This window comes from Adiantum capillus-veneris, chromosome 21 (assembly GCF_014529385.1).
Source record: "Adiantum capillus-veneris isolate H3 chromosome 21, ASM1452938v2, whole genome shotgun sequence".
Taxonomy (NCBI): Eukaryota; Viridiplantae; Streptophyta; class Polypodiopsida; order Polypodiales; family Pteridaceae; genus Adiantum; species Adiantum capillus-veneris.
The window spans coordinates 63412513-63430827 of NC_140951.1; the positions used below are offsets into that span (position 1 = coordinate 63412513).

General features: G+C 40.6%; 1 pseudogene; it reads right to left on the bottom strand.

Moving 5' to 3' along the window:
• Nucleotides 1–16609: 16609 nt before the first annotated feature.
• LOC147431055 (uncharacterized) lies at nucleotides 16610–18090 on the bottom strand (annotated as a pseudogene).
• Between the last annotated feature and the right edge of the window lie 225 nt (nucleotides 18091–18315).

Consider the following 18315-nt stretch of genomic DNA (forward strand, 5'->3'; position numbering starts at 1 on the left):
ATTTGAAATCCATACATAGCGATAACTTCTCTTCCCTTTGTCTTAGATTATCATGGTCAGTTGCTTCTCCACAATACATAAGGTCCAATGGTCTAATTCCAGGGTCCATTGGCCAAGTTTAAATGTGAGGTCCCCGTCCTAAAAGATTGGGGGGACTTGGAAGATAGCCTCCTTTATCCTCTAAATCCGTTGACGACACCCTACTCTGATAATGCGAAGCAAGGATACGAGCAATGAAAGAGAAGAAGACTTCCACCTCTTGTGTTCATAGTTGCAAGACCCTACGCCACAAGCCAGGTCGATGAGATTAAAGGTTCTATGGACTCTAGATTCTACAGTATAAGAGAAGGAAATCCATTTCACATATTAAGGATCCAAAACAACACCTTTTTCCTCACGTTTAAGAGGCACGGCCGCCATCCATACACCATAAATATGATAAGAGACTTAGTCTAAACTAGATAGTAATTTTGTGTCACGTAGATTTCGGTCATCTCGACTCTTGGCACAATGAATCTTTAATTTGAGGGAGTGGAGAGTTTCTCGCCTAATCGAGACCACCCATCCTTGACTGGCAACCTGAGCGAGTCCCCACTTTCCACCCCACACGCACACTTTTTTCCACACTGTTTTACATATACAAACAGTGTTCCTTAATTAATTCCAAACACAGGTTATTTTATACAGCCCTTCAAACAATACCAAAACAATTCAAACAATGCTAATGAAGGCAGCCCTATTATTCAACAAAAAGAACTTTTCTAATTTCTCATGATTTTGCCGCTACCTGCGGACTTTCTCTGTCTAACCAACAGAGCCTTTGCACAGGCATTATTCGCTAACCGCGAATTGCGCAACCTTCCCATCTCACTAACCGCGAGGCATCTTGCTAACCGTCAGGCATCCCGCTACCCGCGAGGAGCAAAAGAGAGCCGATAATCTCTGCTAACTGCGGAATCATCTCGCTACCTGCGAGAACAAAACAATTCTTCTCATTAAATGATTCATCAAACATGAATAACCAATTCTTCATATCAATCAAAATCCACTTATCAAACAATAATAATTGATTAAGCAATAACAATTCAACAAACAATAGCAATTTATCAAACAGTCCTTTCACTAATCTATGAAAACATATACTTGTTTCATGTGATAGAATCACATTTCTCAGACGGTTTAAGGGGTTCCCTATGCTTAGCTTCCCAAGTCAAACATGAATAGCAATGCAGAATTATAAATTTGTCTTGCCAGATTAGGAGCGCGTGCGGCTAACTCCTGTGCTGGAGATTGGACGGCTTCGACTTCTTCTTCAGTTGATGCTTCCGCATGAGATACGTTTGGAGTTGGCAGTTTTCTTCCCACCTTCCTTGGTGGTGCAACGGTATGGACGTCCTTAGAACTTCGCGTTACACGCTTCGAAGCCATAGCTTCGGAATGGAGAAAAGAAAAGCGCGTTGTTGGAGAGAGAGAGAGAGAGAGAGTGTGTGTTCACAATTCGGGTGACGGCACGTCGATGATTGGAGATGGAGATGGCTTGAAGGGGAGAGGTTAAGGGAGAGAGGCTTCCTATGGCGCGTTGTTGCGAGAGAGCTTTCGTTTCTGTAGATGTGTGTGTCAAAAGTGAGAGGAGAAGGGTCCTTTATATAGGTCCTAGGGGGTGCTAAGAATACTGAGAGGTTTCAAGAATAGAAAAATAAAAAGCTCGCGCATCGTCGCTTTTTTTTTTTTTTTTTGGTTCACGAATTCAATGCGCGATTTTTAAAAAGCTCTATACTTACAAGTTCCCATTTTATTTTGGAAGAGAAAGAAAGAAGTATCATAAATTTGACTCACCTCTCTTTCTTTCCTAAAAATACTATCTCTAAGCTTTTTCTTCACACATAGATTAGGTTCCCACATAAACCTAGCATAAAGAAAGATCATAAATAGATGGATTCTGAACCCGATTTTCAATCCAATTGCTCTGATAAACTCATGATGACTCACAAAATTGAGAATCTCAATTACTTTGCAAAATATCTGAAATGATTTATATGGATAATTGTTGGGTACATTACATTAAAACTCTTTATGTGATCCATAATGGCTCAGAGAGTAGCATATATTCAATCGATACACTATCCCCATTAAGTTTTATACATGTAAATCCATTGGTTCCACTCCACAAAGATACACCATTGGCAATGAGCATACCCGTGCTATTACAAATGTGTAAAAGTAACTTTCCATAGTAATCCGGCTCTTTTTCATCCCTTGAAGTACAATCATACAAGTGCACTTGCTTCAACTCCCTTGAAATGTATGGCATATCAAATTGTTGAGATAATGTTGCAATGTTTTAGTGCGAGCATTCATAACCCCAAAGACAACAACACCATCTTTTCCTTTAAAATAAGCAATGTCCTCCTCTAAATAGAAATATGATTGATCTCTATCCATGCAAGCATAAAAGGGGGAATCATGATGAGGAATGTAGCAATTGACTAAAGAAATGGGTGATCTTTTTGGTGTCATAATATTCAGCCATGCATAACATTTGTGTTTGTCATCTTTCAAAATTGATACAAAATCATCCAATCCTTCCTTAACCATACATGCTACCCCTCCTTGCCCTCTGTTGCTTGAGACTCTTTGACCACATCAATGAATGTACCTTATTGTAATCCTCCAACCTGTTAATCCTTTGTGTCTCATGCTCCCAAGTTTCAACAAGAAGTACAACATTGTCTTTGTTTGTTAGTTCATCAATGCCAACCCCCGTATTGCATGGGTATCCATTACAATTTTAAAATCATACTTTCAATTGTAACTCGGTCCCATAGGTCGCGCATTCCTATTTCTTTTTCTTATTCCTCTCCTCAGATGCCTTGCAATGCGTATTGTGTTTCTTAATAATGCAATCTTCACATACAAAACATTTAGTATTGCCCTTGTTTGTTTATGGTCTCTTGTAACGATACCAAGTATGCCATGATCATGGTTTTTGATGTCGTTGGTTGAGTGGTTGTGTTGCTATCTCCACATTTAGGAAATTTTGCATCATATTCTACAACGGTTTTGGACCTTGTTGAAGAAGAAGAACCCTTGTGAGTGCCGAAAGACATTTTACGTAAAATAAGAGTTAAGAATCAGCTTCCTATAACTTGTTTACTTTAGAAATGTTGCTGCAAAAAAACCTTCCATAACTCTAATGTTTTGTGTTTCTACATCAATGCGTATAGGAAATTATGCTCATTGATTGAGGCTATAGATCACCCAAATCGAATATTGAATGATGATGATGAAGCAGAAGACAAAGAAGATGAAGAGATGAGAGAAGAAATATTTTTACAACATAGGAATAATCCCAAGACACTTCAAAGATCTATTCGGCGAGTCTAACCCAAGACTTGTTATCCCGTAGAGAGAGGGAGAGAGAGAGAGAGAAGAGATATTCCGGCAAGTGTGTATCTCAATTTGTTGTGATGTTTATGGTCAAGTTTTCTTTGCGACCTGTATTAGTGTAGACTATTATCTTGGAAATTGAGTATCAAGAGAAGCTTCTTTGGCTTGTTGGGCTTTATGCACCTAATGCTGGCTATGAACGGTCTATTCTATGGGATTTTCTCATTGATATAGTGTACTTGGTAAGGCCATGAATTACTCTAGGGAACTTTAATGTATGTACTCAATCTTCAATACAAGAGGTCCTTAAATTCCGGCGCCAAACTACCGGCGTCAATGGCGGGCGTCGCTATGTGTAGGTAAGTAAAGAGGGAGATGGAGTTTTTTAAACACTTTAATTTTAAATTTCCGATGCGTGTTCTGATGTATTTTTCGATGCCTGTTCCGATGCACTTTCCGACGCCTATACGAATGATTTTTGTTGAGAGAGAAAGAGGGAGCACAGAAATAGAACCCCAAAGTGTAGTTTATATGTGAAGCTACTCAATATATGGCTTCTCTATATATGGCACCCAGGTCCCCTCCATATATACATCATCTCATGTGTGTATTCTACACACTTTGGGGTTCTATTTTTGTGCTCTCTCTTTCTCTCTCAACATAGTATCAGAGCTCGACAGAATTTGTACGAACATCAACGGCTCGATTCAATCGGAACGATATGTAACTGGCTTCTGCAGTAAAGTTACGTCAGTAAAAAAGATATGATTGATGAAGAGAAAATATAATTGAGAATTTTTCAATTATGAGGAAAAACAAAAGCAAAAAGTAAATTTTGTGTTTCAAACATATTTGCAATCTGAGAACGATAACCCAAAATCGGTGCTAAAATTTAGAGAGACTTTCTTCTGCAAAGTTGTACATCACATTGACTCCCATGACTCTAGCGGGTAGTTTCTGCAACATCGTTTTCAATGAGGAGAAAAATTAAAAAACAAAAAATGAAAGTTGCTTTTCAAGCATGTACGCAGTCCGCAAACGATCACCACATCGATTTCAGTGCCTCCGTGGGCTGTTTCTGCAAAATCATTCTCAATTAGAAGAAAAATCGGAAACAAAAAATGAATGTTGCTTTTTCAGACATGTACGCAGTCCACGAACGATATCTCAAAATTGGTGTAGAATTTAGAAAAAAATTCTTTTGCAAAGTTGTAAACCACATCGATTCCGGTGTCTGGTGTGGCTAGTTTCTTCAAAATCGTTTTCAATCAGGAGAAAAATTAAAAACAAAAAATGGAAGTTGCTTTTTGGGCATGTATGCAGTGCGCGAACGATAACGCAAAATTGGTGCAGAATTCAAAAAAACTTCCTTCTGCAAAGTTGTAGACCACATGGATTCCGATGCCTCTAATGGATAGTTTCTACAAAATTGTTTTCAATCAGAAGAAAAAAAAACCGAAATTTCTTTTCAGGCATTTACATAGTCCGCGAACGATAACGCAAAAACGGTGCAGAATTTGAGAAAACTTTCTTCTCCAAAGTTATAGACCACATTGATTCCGTTGCCTACTACAAGATGTTTCTACAAAACCATTTTTAATCAGGAGAAAAATTGAAAACAAAAACATTCTACTCTGATACCATGTTGAGAGAGAAAGAGAGAGCACAGAAATAGAACCCCAAAGTGTGTAGAATACACACATGAGATGATGTATATATAGAGGGGACATGGGTGCCATATATTGAATAGCTTCACCTATAAGCTCAACACTTTTTCCAATGCCTGTACCGATACCTGTTATGTCAGACCCCGCAAAAAACAAACCGCGGGTTTCTTTGCGCATTTCTCTTCTTCTTGCACCTTTTCTCTTGCTCTCTTCCTCCTCACCTCTTATAGATCTAGTGCGAAACAAATTGTTGGAGGTGCTAATATTGCTCGTGGACTACTCCATAGCACTAAGATGAGGTTGTTTTCAAGTTTACTTGTAGGTTTAGGGTTTAGGGTTTAACATGGTGTGTGTTTGTGCGTTTTTAGAGGTTCCAGGACGTTTACAACACCTTTTCTTGGTCAAATAGGCTGCATGTGAGTGCTTGAACTTTCAATGCATATTAAATTTATTTATATTAATCTGTATATTGATAAAATAATTTTTCATGCTTTAAACTTTCAATTCTTTAAAAGAAATTATGGTTTGTGTTGTCAAATTTTGTTTTGAATTATGAAAACATTTCGTTTTGGCTAATTAGGTCATACGTTAAGTTACATTAGGTTAGGTTCTATGTTAGGTTTAAATTAAAGGTTAAACTAAGTTATAAGTTAAGTTATAGGTTATAGGATAGGCCGGTTAGCTAGATTATAGGTCAGGTTTAGGCAACAAGTTAGGTTAGGTTAGGTTATAGGTTGTACGTAAAAAGTCAGGTTAGGTTATATGTTAAGTTAACTCATGTTTAGGTTATAGATGGACGTTGTGTTCGGATAGTTAGAACTTATGTACTTTTATGTTAATCTAAACTCTTATCAATGAAACATTCACACACGACCATCTATTAGCGTCTAAACCATAATCCTCTAACCCTATTAGCAGACACAAATGGTCAAGCGCTACACTAATTGGATTTGGAGCAACCAAATCAAAAGTTGCCAAACCTAAGAGGATTTACATAGCCTACCCTAACGCTCCAAATATAGTAATGTATTAGTGGCTAAAACAAAAGTCGCTAATCTAAAGCCGATAACCCTTAGAAGCTATACCTAAGCATACTAAATGGTGTAACAATACCCTAATATATTTTAGAGAGCTTTACCTTAGCGGATTTACATAGTGTGTCCTAACTGTCCGAACATGATGCGCCATCTATTAGCAGCCAAACCAGAATCTTTAGAGCCCTAAGCGGCTATCCCTAAGCAGATTGAAATGAAAAAACACTACACTAATCCAATTTGGAGTGACCAAACCTATGCAACTTTACATAGCGCACCCTAACACTCCAAAACACGGCCATCTATTAGCGACTAGACCAACACTAGTCCTAAGACGCTAACCCTAGGTGGCTAGCCCTAAGCGGATTGAAATGGCTAATTTCTATCTTAATCCAATTTAGAGTAGACTAACCTAAGCGTCTTTATATACCATACCATAAGTTCTAACTGTCCGAACACAGTTAGAACCTAACCTAACCTAATCTTCAAAACCTATAACTTATGGTATGGTATTAGCGGCCAAACGAAGATGACTTATGTACTTATAAAAATGCAAACGGACTTTGGTTAGGTTAGGTTATAGGTTAGGTTATAGGTTGGGTTTAGGTTATATGTTAGGTTATCTTAGGCTAGATTAGGTTTAGGTTATAGGTTAGGTTATGCTAGAGCTAGCGACAAATAGTAGAAAAAACACAAACGGACTTTGAAGATGACTCGTACACTCCAAAAAGCGCAAATGGACATCGATTAGGTTAGCATATAGGTTAGATTTAGGTTATATGTTATGTTGGGTTAGGTTAAGTTTAGGTTATAGGTTAGGTGAGATATATTATAGATTAGGTTAGAGCTAGTGGCAGAATTAGGTTAGAGCTAGCGGCAAATGAATAGTGGAAAAACCGCAAATGGACTTCGAAGATGACTCGTGTACTTTTACAAATGCAAACGGCCTTCGATTAGGTTAGGTTATAGGTTACGTTTAGGTTATAGGTTAGGTTATGCTAGGTTATGTTAGGTTTAGGTTATAGGTTGGGTTAGATTATAAGTTAGGGCTAGTGGCAAATAGTAGAAAAACGCAAGCGGACTTCAAGAATGACTTGTGTACTTCAAAAATTGCAAACAGACTTCGGTTAGGTTTTGTTATGGGTGAAGTTATATGTTAGGTGTAATTTGGTTATAGGTTAGGTTATAGGTTAGGTTAGGTGTACACAAACATTAGAAACACTATATATTCATTGACCGTGTGGTCCTATTCTCCGTGCACCTCTAGACCGAGGTATGCGATAATCGGACATGGATAGAGAATGTGAGATTGTTAGAGCTCAAGCTAGCAGCAAATGGTTGAAAAAATGCAATCGGACTTTTAAAGTGCACATAGACTTCAAGAACCTTAATATATAGTCACTGCCGAATAAAGGCGAGATTATTACCCTGCGGTCCTAATATCCGTGCACCTCTAGACCGAGGTGTGAGGGGATCGGGCCTGGCTAGAGAGTGTGAGGTTGTTAGATCTAGCAACAAATAGTTGAAAAAACGCAATCAGACCTCCAAAGTGCAAACAGACTTCAAGAACCTTAATACATAGTCATTGATCAATAAGAACGATATTATTAGCCTGTGGTCCTAATCTCCGTGCACCTCTAGACCGAGGTGTGAGGGGATCGGGCCTGGCTAGAGAATGTGAGGTTGTTAGAGCTAGCAGCAAATAGTTGAAAAAACGCAATCGAAATTCCAAAGTGCTCAGAGACTTCAAGAACCTTAATATATAGTCATTCACCAATAAAGATGAGATTATTACCCTGTGGTCCTTATCTCCGTGCACCTCTAGACCGAGGTGTGCGGGGATCGTGCTTGTCTAGAGAATGTGAGGTTGTCATGTATTATCATCATGTACTTAGTAGTGTGTAGTTATAACAACTAGAGTGTTTTAATTATTTGTTGCATCACTGGTAGATAAAGTATGGACGATAGGATGGCGTGTCCTTGTGCGCATTGCAAGCATCAGATCTTTCAAAAATGAAAAATCTATGACTAGCACATACGCATTCACAGTCTCTTTCCAATTGAGCCACTACAAGACCTGCGTTATCAACCTCATGGTCTAGAAATTGAAAATCAAACTCCACAAGTAGATATTGGTTCAACTTCGTCCCAAAGAATAGGATTTTCAAACGAGCAGCCATCGACTAAGTCCTCCCAACCAATACCTGATGTGGCATTTCAAGAAGTCGAGATGGAGCAGATGTTGGACGCGTTCTTTTGCATGGATCCCATCATTGAAAACATACAAGACGACAACATTGAACGCAATACTGCAGACCAACCTCAGTCGATAAAGAGGGCGAGATGATCCAAAGTCTTATATGCATGCCGCTTTATTGTGGACAAAAATCTCAGTTTTCCATACCGCGTTGGCAATACTTAATTTGCAGTTTATCTACAGTCTGACGTCTTAGTCATAGAGTTTTTCAGGAAGATACATTATATCCTAAGCATGATAAAGTGCAAATTACAGTTCAACAATGTAATCAAGGGGCTGACTTGTTTATGTAACGACAGGTTGCTCAATGAGAAAATCTTGCCAGAAGGGAATCACATGCCCCCTACCCATCCAGCCGCTAAAAAGCTTCTTACTAATTTGGGCTTGGATTATCACAAAATACATGCATGTCCTAATGATTGTATACTTTTTTTCAATGAGTATGCAAATTTGAAATAGTGTCCCAATTGTGGATCAAGTAGGTACAGGGAGGACACACAAGGAAAATTTATTTCTGCAAAGGTCTTTCCTGTCATTCCAAAAATAAAGAGCATGTTCAGGTGCAAGTCCATAGCCGCTTTGATGACATGGAACTCAAAAACTAGATCAATAGATGATGTGATGAGGGTACCTGCTGACTCTTGTGCATGGAAGCACATAGAGGAAATTTGACCTACATTTAAGAACGAGCCTTGATGTATCCGCTTTGATCTGGCAATGGACGGAGTAAACCCATTTGGATTACAAAGTTCATCATGGAGCACATGGCCTATTTGTCTAGTTACTTATAATCTTCCACCATGGTTAGCTATCAAGAAGGGCCATTTGTTGTTGTCATTGATCGTCCCAGGAAAGTACAAAGCAAAGAACATGGACATCTATCTGGCACTACTTATAGAAGAGCTCCAAATCTTGTGGACATGAATCGATGTGGTTGATATGTCCCATATAATCGGACGACGAAATGTACATGTGCAAGGCATTCTCCTGTGGACCATGCACGATTGTCGAGGCTTTGGTGAGTGCTCATGTAAGTGCCTTTGAAAACCCTCACGCACATGTGATTACTGGCTATGCCAACGCTTTTGTATATTAATTTTGTGATGTTTTAGGCTTGAGTTACGCGAGCAATCATGCATGTCCAAAATGTGGTCCTCGACTTGGCTTCCGTTTCTCTGAGCATTTGAGCAAGACAATTTACGAGGAGCATGGTAAGTTTTTGCCTGAAGGACATGAGCTACATGGACCAGACATATGCAAACATGACATTGATCCACTGAAAGCGAGCGATTAGAAAAACGTGTGGCTGGAGAGGGGATATTGGATGCCACCTGGAATAAAAGTACTTTCTATTTTCCATGAACTCTCGTATTTGAGTGACCTGCTGCTTAATCATTTTATCAACCCAATGCATATCTTCAAGAATGTGGGGGAGATTATATGGAAAACCATCACTGGAAAAAGGGATAGCAAGGCCCAAAGAGATGACCTACATGGTGTGGGTTGAATGACAAATATGTGGCCTTGACGTAAACCCAATGGAAAGGTTGCTATACCAAAAAGTCCATGGGTTTTAAGTCGTACAGAAGAGCAACAAGTGAAGAAGACTATATCTTCATTCAAGACTCCCACAGAGTGCATGCGATGTTTGAAAAAAACTTTTACGAGAGATGAAAATCTCAGTGGTCTTAAGTCCAACGATTGGCACAAATTTTTACAATTCATCTTACCAATTTCCATAAAGGGTTGTTTCACAGACGCTATTAGAAGAACAATCTATAAATCAGTGAGTTGGTACGTTGCATCAGTTCAAAAGAGATAAGACAAGACAACATCGATGCAGCATGCTTAAATGTTGTTGAAGCAATGTGCATGGTGGAGAAGTACTTTCCAACAAACATTCTTACCATCAAAATGCATGTACTTGTGCATGTGGTCGATGAAGTTGTAGTTTCTGGGGTGGTCCATAGCAGGTGGATGTTCTTCTTGGAGAGATTTATGAAGACTTTGAAGCGGTTTGTTCGTCAAAGTGCTCGCCCCGAGGGTAGCATGGCCGAAGGATGGCTTGTACAAGAGTCTCTTGTCCTCATCAGTGAATTTTTGGTCTCAATTGATCCAGAGATACCCTGAATGTGGACTACTAAGATCAATGTCAAGGTGACAGGGGACGAGCCGCAGGGACAAGGCATCGTTAGGAAGATGGACATCACAATACGAGAAAAGGTTATGAGATTTTTTCTTCTCAACTCAGACATCATGAAAAAGTGGCTAGAGAGGTACGAAGGGGAAAAGCAACAATGCTTGACAGATCGCTTGCAATTCAAGGGAAATCCTGCCACTAGAAACCTTCCTTTTTCGAATCATCTTCAAAAATTGCCTGACTTTCCAACTGGGTGGTGGTTAGATGCGACAATCTCAGAGGCAAAGAGGAATGGATTGTTGATTACTGAAGAGGAAGAGGAGATGTCAAGGGGTTGCGATTAGAATGTATATTTTCACAACTTCCTTTTTGAGCTCCACATGATCACATTGCTTTAATAATTTCTAGTCTGTTTTAATTTTGTGGCTGCAGTATCATAAATATAGACCTTTGTGGTTGCATGTGAAACACTTTAGAGTGCACTGGAATGATGAACAAAGGGTCACTTTTGACAGTGATATTAGGGCAAGCTTCGTCCAAGAAAGTAGGTATAGTGCCAAGGATGAGAACATAGAGACTAGCCAACTTGAATACTTTGGCTACATCCAAGACATCTTGAAGATTAGCTTTAGAAATTTTGATATGTTTATCCTTGATGCCAAGTGGTTCAAAGCTATTAGCAGTGGCCCTAATGCAATTGTGCGTAAAGACTAGAGTTGGATTGATTCAAGTGAACTCTAGGCGTGTGTGGACAGATGTGCGGGATACATTTGTACTTCCGTAGCATTGTGAACAAGTTGTGTTCACACACGATCCACTATGGATAGAAAATGATGAGAATGATATGTCTAAATCCTGTTGGATCTATGTCGTTCAAGTTTCTCCACGGAGAAAGCAAATGTGTGAAGGATTGGATCTTGAGGTCGAAGAGGTGATTCATGAACAAAGCGCAGGACCGACGGAAACTTTAAGTTTAGATTTTGAGGTGGACGGCAGCAGTGAGCAATTGTGTGAACCTAGAGATGAGGTGCCAAATGTAGAGAGCAATGAAGAAGTAGAGTTCGATGACGAAGATACAGAGGTACAGATTGAGATAGATATCTTTGGTGCATCAGATCTCATAGAAGATTAGAGATTAACTAATGATTTTTGCTAGAAACTCTCTTGTAAAACTCTTTTTATTAGTCTACAATAAACTTTAGATTCATTCATTTGTGTTGCAGATTTTTCTATTGGTTATTTGTGTTGATTAAGCGTTTCTTCTATAAACTAACGTATTTTGTGGGTGTTATTTGTGTATGATTAGCCATGGCCGATGATGAGGAGCCATACTCTCCTAGTTTTAGTTTTCCTGTCACTCTACCCAGCATGTCACCCGAGCAGATGGGCTTGTGTTTATCTCAATTCACACTAGAGAAAATCGAGATCGCATGGCACCTTTGGGTAGCACGTCCCTCTAGACCTACTACGACCGACCCTACGCTCGGGACTACCGTGGTCCCTACATCGAGCGGCCCCACAACTCAGTCTAGCATGCTCCGTATGCCTAGAACTTGTGTGCCCCCTACATCAATGGGTGGTTCATCCTCAAGATGAGGTAGGGGTCGTTCTAGAGGTGGTGGTTGTTGTGGTAGCGATTCTACCGATGCGTCCACACCAGTGAGAGAGCGTCCACCACTCTCTTCACTAGATAGCTCATTGATTAGCACACCACGTACACCTTGGGGATCACACGAGCATGATCCTAGCAAGGTGTACAAGAGCAGAGAGGGGATAGTTGTGGCGGATAGGGTTGGAAAGGCCATGCGACAGAGGATTCGACAGCTCTATACCATTTAGTTTGGTCACTTTGTGATAGAGGTTTGGGATAATCTCGATCTTGAAAGAAAGAAGTACATTGTCAAGGCCATTCACGGAGAGTACATGCCGGCACGTACTAGTCTTGAATCCTTGGATTTTGAGCATGGCTAAGGCCACAATGTCACACTGTCGATCAAACGCAAGAGGCAGGTACAATGCCGGAAGTCCAAAGCCGACATGGTTGGACGCAGAGGAGTGGGCCCGGATTGCAGAGAGACACAAGACAATCCTGAGAGATTTCAGTAGCAGAGAGATACAACTAGAGCATGTTTGGAGTCTACTAGAGCGTCACATCTTCAGAGTGGAGGCTACGACACGCTTTGGCATGAGTTTGTATAAGTATTATACTTATGCTTTACATTATTGAAAATTTATATGTTATTTGAATTTATGCTAGTGAATTATGCTAGTGAATTATTTTCTAAGTACATAGACTCTTTGAAGCCACCACTTACAACCCTTTGTCAACATATGTGGCTTCTTGCACCCTTCCAAATTTTGGGCTTATTGAATTGCTACCAAAGGTTCCTTTCCCATGTAAGTTTAAAATAAAGTGGCTTTCTTTTCGTGATATTGTTTGTTGCATGAGTTTCATAGGGGCAAAGTGATTTGATAAGGTGTTAGTATATATTATGGGCTGAGATCGGGGCTGAGATCGATGCATTGGCTTGAGGTCAAACACTTTCACTTGCATATAATGCATGCATGGGAAAATGGTAAAAAGTTGTTTTTTCGCATATATGTGACGTTATGGTTTATGATCGATCAAAGTGGCGCGGGTGTTTTGCATCGTGTCTATGTTGATGGAATGATGTCATATGATGTATAGAACCTCATGATCAATGTGGATGCCTCATGTGCATCTATATGTTGCTTTCCACCCTTCTAGGTCAAAACTAGATCTATGTGCTAGGGGGGGTGAGGTGTGGTCATAGTAAAAAACTTTCAAGAAAAAACTCGACAAATAGCATGTTCTCAAGATGCTCCAAGGGATGTGCTTGTGGTTTGACTAGACTTCAACTAGAGCACAAGGATTCAGACTAATCAACAAGTATGAGGTTTCATGCTTTTAAGGTTTCCTCGTTTTATGTATGATTTAAATTGTAGGAGATATTCTAGAAATTTGCACAAGATAATTCTTGCTTCAAGAATTATTTTTGTCCAATCAAGGTATCAGTGAATGATGATGCACCACAGGTTGCTTCTTTGCCGATTCTTGCCACAATTTATGACATGCATGGCATGTCCATTATCTGTAAAGCACGGAGTCTTTCTCTCTCATTCAATTTCGACACTCCAATAAACCAATTTGTGCCTTACCTCGGTTGTTAATTTTTGTTCTCTTCTCGCTGTGCTATCTCGAGACGGAGTAAAGCATGATTTCTGGGAGCACGGATCCATGCATTGGAGGCATACTCATTTCCAAGCTATTGCACCCTACTAGGGAATAGGCAATATAGGTACATGAAGCATCGTGGAAAAAACATTGACATCCAGTGCTAGGGAAGAGTAATGTCACGACACCGGCAAGGCCGGACTAGACAAGGGTAGGGCCAGGCTAGGCGGTGTGGAACGGGGAGTCCAACTTGGGCAAAGGGCCAGGGGCTTGCCTATATAAAGGGTGGTTGGGCGGTGGACTCTCAAACCCTAGTTTTCCTTGTCTTACACGTCAACTATAAAGATCCCCAGGTGTGGGAAACTAGAGATGAAATTGTTTGGTCTTGGAGACCCAGCAAAGATGGACCATTTTCTAGAATTAAGATTACAAAAAGGCATGCTCAAAAATCCAAAGAAGGCCTCATGCATGTACATCATGCAACCACACTCGGATCAAAATGTAGATGTGGTATGAAACGTGGAGCAAATTTATTTGGAGCTTCTATTGTGACTATACAAGTCAATTTTCTAAACAAGATCTTTATTTGTATCTTCATTTGTTTTATGTAATTTGAATATCTATAAGAGTTCATGTGTAGTCGATCCTCTTGACTGTTGGTGTTTGTCAACACCACAATCCATTACGATTTGCACTATATTTACCTACCATAAATCAACACGTTTTTCTCGTATTTTCCCACTTTAAACTAGATAATTCTAAAACTACATGAATGTAGTTAATTTGGAAATTCCCATAATGTGATATTCTTACCAAACTACCTAATATGGTTTTAGCTCAATTCTCTTGTTGCAACTCTCGGTTATCCTATCCCCGCTTCTCCTAATTCTTTGTTACTCTCAGATAGTCTCAATTCAACTGCTTGATTTCTTGCAGTGGCCGATTTTCTACACATCCATGTCTCACGAAGATTCTCCCAAGGGGATCTGTGCGTGTGGGGTGGGAGAGGGGAATCCAGGCTTGGAGTCGAAGAGGGCTTTGATACCACTTGTGAGGGCTATCGCCAATGCTTATGCATGTAGGGGGGGCGAGAGCCAGCCTTAAAGGGAAAAACACCACACTTGTGTAGGAGAGTGTGTGTGTCAACTTTAGGTGGTGGTCAGCTCGTATCTTACGGAACCGGTTTGATCAGCTCTATTGAGCATAGCCTTTTGTAAATATGCCAAAATTGACACAGTCATGCAAAGGGCTACCTAGAGAGCTATTAATGTAGAGCTGCAAATCCGCATTTGCCTTGGACGTAGCCCATTTCGACCACACTGTAGGTGTTGTAGATGGCGCCACACAAGGCTTGCAATGGACTATGCAGAGGTGTCATGCCTACAATTCAAAATTGAGCCGGTGGTCGCCGCCTTGAAACCTCCACGTGGCATTGAGGAGCGTACGACAACCTTTGCATGACTAGAAAATGTATCCATAACCGATATTTTATTAAAAAAAAAGGCGTGGTAGCACATTTATCTATTACAGAATACTGTGTCTCGTGTGACCAACCTTAGAAATGAGCGAATGTATGCCAACTCGATATGAATATTCCGCTCTTGGCGCAATCAACATTAATTCCAAATTACATGTGCGGTTATCTCCCATGCGTGCTATTTTGTGTGTACGTTGCCTTCTAGTGACGGGCGACATGGTAGCTCCGGTCTACTTCACCCACTCGTAGGCAATGGGCCTCCCAGCCAATTCATTATTGCTGTGTCATTTGCACACACATTCGGGTGCATGCGTGGGACACATGTGTTAGCATGCACATATTTGTATGTGTGTGTATGTGTGTGTGACAAAGAGAGAGAGAGAGAGAGAGAGAGAGATTCTGATTTCGGTGTCATCCCTATGCGGTCTCTCTCTCTCTCACACACACTGCATTGCAACCTACATTGCAACATCTTCTTTGCTTACATTGGTTAGACTGAACCAATGGGACAACGGGTATTGTGTGTGTGTGTGTGTGTGTGTGAGAGAGAGAGAGAGAGAGGGAGTGTCACATGAACCGAATAATAGAGATAGACAGCAAAAGAGAGGAAGAAATCTTTGTATTGATAGTGTTTCATACAACAGAGGAGCAAAATATATGGGCGCACTCCATTGTACGGAGCTCGAACCTCCCGGCCACCCCCGAGCTTCAATTCGCTTGCATGGAGCGTCTCACTCGCACTCGCACTCGCAGAAGAGAGATCGGTGAATCCTCCCAAAACGCACCACCCGTCCTGCTATTCTGATTTCTCCTCCAAAAGCCTGCGACCTCTCAAAAATAGCCGCTTTTCTATTTTTGGCGTTCGGTCGACTCGACTTGCGCGTCAATATACCTGCGAGAACAAGGTAAAAACGTGATCGCGAAGCGATCCGTAGAGGTCCACAAATTTTTCAGCTGTCTTCACTTGAACATAACTCCCAAACGGAGCAAAAACAGCCCAAGTCCGTCTCACACAATCTTGTTGCCCTCGCTGCGCTCTTCGACGGCTATATATGTGATGGAAAATTTCCATAGCCTGCTCTGATTTGCTGAAAATCAACCTGCAAAATAGCATTTTCTACAAAAACGATGCAAAAACAGCAAATCCAACTTTTTTTTTAATCTTTGGCCCTCAACGAGCATCAAAACATCAAAATCTCTAAAGACTCAAAGAACCAAAGTTGTTCCTTATAACACAGGCTTCAATCGCTTCATACATCACTTTTTCAAAATCCCACGTTAACATCTTCAAAAATGCCCCAGAAAGTGCCTTCCGGATCAAAAAATTTTATCGGACGAAAACAATCCACACATCCTTCTACACAGTGGACTAACTTTAAAACGACCAAAACTTCGTAGAACACAAAATTTATTACTAAAACACCTCAAAATCAAGTCTTGTTACAGGGAGAGAGAGGTGGTCTTTATACAATATGGCTGGAACGATGTCATTAACATAGTAGGAATAGTATACATGAAATGATTCCAGCGACAGATAACTTGCTCATCCCACTGAAGAAAAATCTGAGCATACCATGGTATACCTTTCTTATCTTTTGCCTCATTGCAACACCAGCCTCATCATCCGAATGACAATTGGACACAATCACATTTGACAACGCTGGTAGCGGCACGGACTCTATGATCCCACCTCTTGCATCCAATATTTTTGCTTTTATCTTCTTAGACTTTCTCTTAGTAGACACTCCCGTTGTCGATGTTAGTTGTGCTGCCAGCTTTCCCCTCATCGCCATTGACATCACGTTCGGTGGCCAATATATTGCCGTCTATTGTTGTCCCTTTGCCATCAATTTCTCCGTCTTTCTTTCTTTGCCACCATTCATTGGCGTCGTTGTAACCTTCGTTGTCGTAGACCACTCACCCGGTGATGCGGAGCTCGCCAATAGCGAACTTTTTGTTTTCTTTCTCTTTGTGGACTTTCTGTGCACATGAGCATGAGCTACTTCAATGGTTTCTAGTTCTTTCGGCAGAGCCGTAGCTGATCTGTATGGAGGCAAATTAAGGTGGACGACATCCTCCTCTACAATTTGCGCATGCTCAACATTAATATCTCCATGGTTGATTTGGTGATGGCATCGCTGAAGAAAGTCGATAAGCTTGTACTTGGCACCGTTACATGGTGGATTGAAAAGCATGGGCTTTTGCAAAGTGGCAAGAGTAGAGCCAAATTCTTCCTCCAGACCCTACACATATACGGGATAATTAGGGAGTTAGCCTACTAGCTATTTGATACCTACTTCTCTCCATGACATGTACTTACGTCTATTTGTTTTTCAGCGAATGCGACTTTGCAAACACATGCACGACGTTGCGGGCCCATTTCCACCTGTCTTTCGTGAAGAAGGGCATTGAAGATCATTGCTCCTTTCAATTTAGTAAAATTTATGACAGCAAACTCTTTATGGGCTCCTTTCCTGCAGTTTTGTACTTCTGATAATTAGGACTTCTGTCAAAGGAAAATGTTTATCGTTTTAGAATTTAGCAAAAAAATCATTCGACTTACTTGCTCAACGGTATGTTGACATAATTGATTTCCACATCGCTGCTCTGTCTCCGCATAGGCCGTTTCTGCATGGAATGGAATTTCGCAGCAAGTAGACACTGGCCTCCCTCTTGCATCAAATTGTTCTCGGCACAAAATGAATCTAAGAACTTAAGCATGTCTTGTTGCCTGCATAGAAAATTTCTTTCTAAAAGCTCGACAGGGATATATTGAGAAAAACAATCATAAACAAATGCCTGTTGAGTGCGTGTGAAGGGGTTAATGTACTACACACCTCACAGATGTTGGAATCTTGCGGATGACCACAGTCGTCGGCAGCGGTTTTATGGCACTGCTGTCATTTAATGTTGCCGGCAAAGACTGACACATGTAGCACAATTAATTAGACGGCATTATTGATCATGTGTTAATTGAAAACGCACCAGAATAGAGTATAATTAACTAGCTAGGCCTGCTCATGGAGAATTTGATTAGCCCTAGTTATCTGCATACCACCGTTAGGAAAACATGCTTAGGTAAGGTCACAGGTCATAAGCTGCCGATCTGCATTAACGCACACTCCGGCGGCCCCGGTGCTGGAGGCGCTATAAAGCA